Genomic DNA, 5562 nt, shown 5'->3' on the forward strand with positions numbered 1-5562 from the left:
CTATTAAATGCAGAAATAGTCGAAAGCAATTGTGATTTTTTTTTTACTGTGGTAAATACTGTTCCTAAAAATACAGTTTTTTAAAGAAATTATTATTAGTATTATTAGTAGTATAGTTATCACTAATAATAGTAACAATTTATTTTATTGTTAAATATCAGAACAGTTATAAAATACATTTAGAATTCATATTTTTGTTGCAGTGATTCTTATCAGTGAATTACAATCAGTACCAAATATGTTTTTAAAAATATTAATTATTCCATCATCCGTTCATGATAGTAATACAATTAAAGTTGTATTTGTTGCTATATATTGTGCATCTATGTTGATTGAATTCTGAGGAAGTTAACCATGTCATATCAGAGAAAAAAACAATTTTGGTCAAATTGAGCACATACCCTAAAATAAGTGAATAAATTATAATAAAAAAAAAAATAAACACTTGACAATTATTTTCATTTAATTTTCTGGGGGGGGAGGGGGGGTTAATGCATAACAATATAGCATCATAGAGCATGGAAAGCAAGTTGCACAATTACTAATAAATTGAAATTCATCATTATTTACATGAAAATTTTCTTGCATATTGAAGCAGTTTCCCTGTATAGATTTAGAATTTAGTATTTATATTTCTGATGTAACTCAAATTATGTTTATTTTGAATAGGATGAAGTAGGCATAAGCTTTTTCAGTACAAGAAAAATATTTTCATCCCTGAGGCCATAGATCAGAGGACTCAGGCACCTTGGAGCAATATTAAACACGATGTAGTTAAAATATCGGACATTTCGAAATAAACTAAAATCTATCTGAAGTAGTGCAATTTCTATGAATGGGCACCACAGCTGAATGAGACAGAGCAGCAACTGGAAAGCATGAAGGATCACTGTTTTAAGCCCCTTATGTGTCAACTTCTTTTTATCTCCTGATGCAGCTTTGGCCACTTTCATTATTTGAACATATGAGTATGCAATAGTGGTGCCCATAATCAAGAAATAACATTGATACACAGCTGATCGAACATGATCCTGCCATCTGTAAATAGTAAATGTCTCTCCACTACATATCATGGATTGCTTGTAGAACTTAAGTGAGGCGGAAGCAAAGAACATGGACAGAATAATTATACAAGGGCCAGAGCTGAGAACATGAATGATCAGGATACAGTACATAGTGCTGCGTGTGGAGCAGAGCTGTCCATGACGCAGGGGCATACAAATGGCCACATAGCGCTCCAGAGTCATTGCTGTCAGAGTAACTGGTGTGACAATGAAGTAAAGAAGTACAACAACAGAGATAGTTATACACAACCACACTTGTATTGTAAATTCAAATTGGCTCAATACAAGTAAAACATCTGACACCAATAACAAAACACTGTCTGACAGCAGTGTTACAAAAAATAAGGTGTAACGTGCAGATGTGTGAAAGGATTCCTTTTTAATAAAGATCACAATGAGCAACATGTTGATGCAAAGAAAAATTATTACCAGGATCTGTACAATAATGACCCGGTCATAGACTGGTCGCTGCAAAAAAACATCATTCACTGAGTTGTTACCTGCCATAGAGAACAAAAATATGTACTTCTAAGAGTTCATTAAAGTTTTGTCAATAAATATAAGATTTTCTTTTTAATAAAAATCAAAAATCAAATCCAGTGAAGAAACCGCCCATTCTGTTCCAGAGCCAAATGTCTTCTGCTGCGTTCCCTGCAATTTTCTGAGAAATGACTGTGCATCATGAAATTGAAGCTTACAGCAACTAAGAATAACAATTACACATGACACTTCCTTCTACTGTGTTGTCATCTTCCCTTAACACCCATTCTCCTCAATATAGATGCTTTTAAATATGTAATTGATGGTATACTCAGGAGATTTTGCAGTAAAGTCAACATAACAGAACTGTAAAAGAACTGTAAAGTTGGTGTTTGGCGACAAGGTAATCAATTCTGTCAATCAATAAGACAACACCCCTCTATTTTAGGTTTATGTCTTAAAAACTCCTAAACTGATGTGACTTTGACATGTACTATTTCTGTTTGTGAGGTATTCAGTTAAATGAAAACTGTCCTTTTGTTTTTTCCTCAGCATTTTCTCTTTTAATGTATTTACTATAAAGAAGGAAGTTTAAATTTCAAGAAAATTTCTTGTATTTCATTTTTTTCCCTTTTATTATTTTAAAATGTATAGACAGAAGTTAGTAACACATGACATGAAAAACATCAGTTATTTATATCCTAAAACTGACCACATACAGATTGGCCAGTTGGTAGGTTTAAATATAAGTGGCTACCTCAGATCATCAGTAATCCACCCAGCAGAGACTTCATGGTCCCACTGCACACACTGTTTGTACGGTATGTGACTGTCTGTACTCAAGTAAACTACTCCAACACATGCATTTGTGACTAACATGGGTTAAAAAAAAAGTCATTTAAGACACCTTTGGCATAAAGACGGGTAGGTAGATCGGGGTCTGGTTCTGCTCATTGTGAATGTTACTGCATTGATTTCTTAACTGAAGATAAAAACATTGAGAGTTAATTCTGTAACTGAAAACGGAAGTGATAAATAGTTATATGGTAAAATAATAAATGAAATTATTATTTTAGATGTGCATTATTTATTCAACTGGAATATGACTATATAATTACAAAAAACTTAGTTTTATCATTGTGCATATTTTGCTTAAATGGCATAGATACACTACACTAAAGGATATAAACCAAAAAATTACAAGATCGCAATCGTTTGTAGATATTTGTAAATTGTCCCTTACAAAAAGGGGTGGGTACTGGTATCCGGTGCCATTATGGCAACCGGTAGTAACCAGAACGAAAAAAGCAGCGCACATTTCGGTGCTTTATTTCGGTGCTTTTTTTTCCCCTGAGATGTCATACACTTTGGATTCCAGCCAATCATTTTACCTTTGCAAGCGTAGTAGGCGGGCCCAGGTACATACGTTCTTTTAGAGCAGAGCTACAGATTAAAAATGCCCAAGGCGAAGCAGTCAAAAGTTTGGCTGTACTTCACAGCAAAAGATGCAAACTTAGCAGCCTGCAACAAGTGCTTTAAGGTGATACTGTGCAAAGGAGGTAACACCTCGAATCTGATGAAAAACACCTGCCGATGCATAGCGTTTTTTTTTTAAAAGCCGAGAAATGCGCCGTATTTGATCACTTGCTGCGAGACCTCACACCGTGCACATCTACTGCAGATGTGGTGCCTGTTATCGGACCCGGAGTTAGCAACATCCCCCAAGAACCCGAAGAGGAGAGTCCTGGCCTGTTGCCCTGCCAGTGTAGCAGAAGTGATGACTGATGATGATGGCAGCAGCAGCTGTTCTTCTCTGGGCGAGTAGCTTAATGTTGTTCGTGTGTAATTTACGTTGAGTAGGCTAACCACGTTATTACATTAATGCATGTAAGGTGAACAAGCAAACACTGTCGTAGTTACATGCAGCTCTCTTCTTGTTTGATGGCAGGTACTCCCTTCACCCTGGCCAAAAAAGCTAAAATGACCAAAGAAAAAGTGGGAAACAGCTAAACATGAGAGGTTTTTGGACAAAGTTTGTGTTTTCCCATTGTTTAAGCACTGCTTCCAGCCCAGAGTGATACCATATATACAGTGTTGGGAAGGTTACTTTTAAAATATATTCCATTACAGATTACAGAATACATGTCCCAAAATGTATTCTGTAACGTATTCCGTTATGTTACTCAATGACAGTAACGTATTCTGAATACTTTGGATTACTTAATATATTATCATCTTTTTTACAACTACGTGAATATACTATTGCTGTGATTTATTACTGTTACTGAAGGTCCGAACCGTAGTAAAGGGACCTCTGGCTAATACGTCGGGTTCTGTGTAGGGCTGTAGCCGAAAAATAGCTTTACTTTGTTGTGTGGAGAGGCGTTGAAAGGCTGTTCCAACGGAACTTATTGTTTCGGAGGAAAACACGAACACAGCGTACAGTCGAGTCTTAATAGCTTACTTACAACTGGGCTCGTCAGGCACTCTTCTTGGCTGCAGTGGTTATTATTATATTTACATGCTTCCAGCTCCCGTTTCTGCTCGATGACAGCTTGTACTTTTCCACTCCCCTTTTTCTCCCTCCTCGTGCTCACAGACACATAACGTGTATGGCAGTCCATTCTCCCTGCAGCACGGACTACAATGCCCATGATGCTACATTCTTTAGAGCAGTAGCATTCTGTTAGCATTCAGCTTAGCACAACAACAACAACAACAAAAAGACGCTCTCTCACCCAGGAAACACACAGAGAGAGAGCGTCACCCTGTAATCATGGCAACCGTAACGCTGCCGCCTGGAACAACAGAACATAGCTGTCAAACAAAACCCAAACAGTCCTGACCCGCCACAATATGAAACAGGAAAGTACCGCCGTGTAATCCATTTATTTCAACAAAGTAACTGTATTCTAAATACCACATTTTTAAATGGTAACTGTAACGGAATACAGTTACTCATATTTTGTATTTTAAATACGTAACAGCGGTACATGTATTCCGTTACTCCCCAACACTGCATATATGCCCTATAGCTGCAGAAAAGGCTAACGTTGTTATCTTTTTACAAAAAAACAGCTAAACATGAGAGGTTTTTGGACAAAGTGTGTGTTCTTCATTCTTTAAGCACCGGTTCGAGCACCGTTTAAGCACTGGCAGAGTTTCAAAAGTACCAGTTTGGTACTGGTATCGGATAAAACCTAAACAATACCCATCCCTACTTACAAATAGTTTCTGATTTAAAAGTCAGATGCAAAAGGGTTTCCTCTTTTTACAATATAAAAAGAGGAAACGGGCATGATCTTTTGGCCAGGATCTTTTTTTACGTCAGCCAGCTCGGTTCCCATCAGGCGCCGTTCTGTGGAAGTGGCCCCCACAATGGGAGTAAATACCTGGCTGGAACATTCTGTCAGGTTGGAGGGCAAGAAAAAGACCCAAAACACAGGGCTTCCTGGTTAGCAACAGCAAATTTATTTATGCTTGGACACATCTTTTGTAAATACAATATTCAGTTTCACTGTTATGCTGATGACACCCAGCTTTATCTGTCTACTAAACCTATTTTTGCTTTCCCTCTGTCCTCTCTCACCCTCTGTTTAGCTGAACATCATGGTTCAATAGTACTAAACTCAATAGTAACAAATCAGAGCTTCTCCAGGTAAATTAGCAGATGTTGGTTCTCTGAGAAAGGCAATCTCCAAACTGTATTATGTGCTTCTTCAGGCAAGGAAGCATATTAAATGGGAAGGGTATAACAAACAAAAGCTGAGAGAGGATTTGTAATTTTCATTGGTACTCAGCAAGTTCAATATCTTGGAGAGACCACTGCTGGAAGAACATTATTCGATTTTTCAAAACCCCTCATCAAACTAGATATAAAAATGGGACAGTGGAATGCTGGAGAAGATGTGTATCACAAGTGGCACATCATTACCATATCTTTTGGGATTGCCCTAACTTAAAAAATTACTGGCTGGCGATTCATAAAACTCTGTGTGAGGTCTTAAATATAAAATTT

The 5562-nt window shown here is 37.2% G+C and overlaps 1 pseudogene; it reads right to left on the bottom strand.

Moving 5' to 3' along the window:
* Nucleotides 1–607: 607 nt before the first annotated feature.
* On the bottom strand, nucleotides 608–1599 carry LOC147314896 (odorant receptor 131-2 pseudogene; annotated as a pseudogene).
* Between the last annotated feature and the right edge of the window lie 3963 nt (nucleotides 1600–5562).

The sequence above is a fragment of the Aulonocara sp. 'chitande type north' Nkhata Bay genome, linkage group LG14 (genome assembly GCF_057382095.1).
Source record: "Aulonocara sp. 'chitande type north' Nkhata Bay isolate Kocher_YH1m ecotype deep benthic linkage group LG14, A_spYH_male_GT1.1, whole genome shotgun sequence".
In the NCBI taxonomy this organism is placed as follows: domain Eukaryota; kingdom Metazoa; phylum Chordata; class Actinopteri; order Cichliformes; family Cichlidae; genus Aulonocara; species Aulonocara sp. 'chitande type north' Nkhata Bay.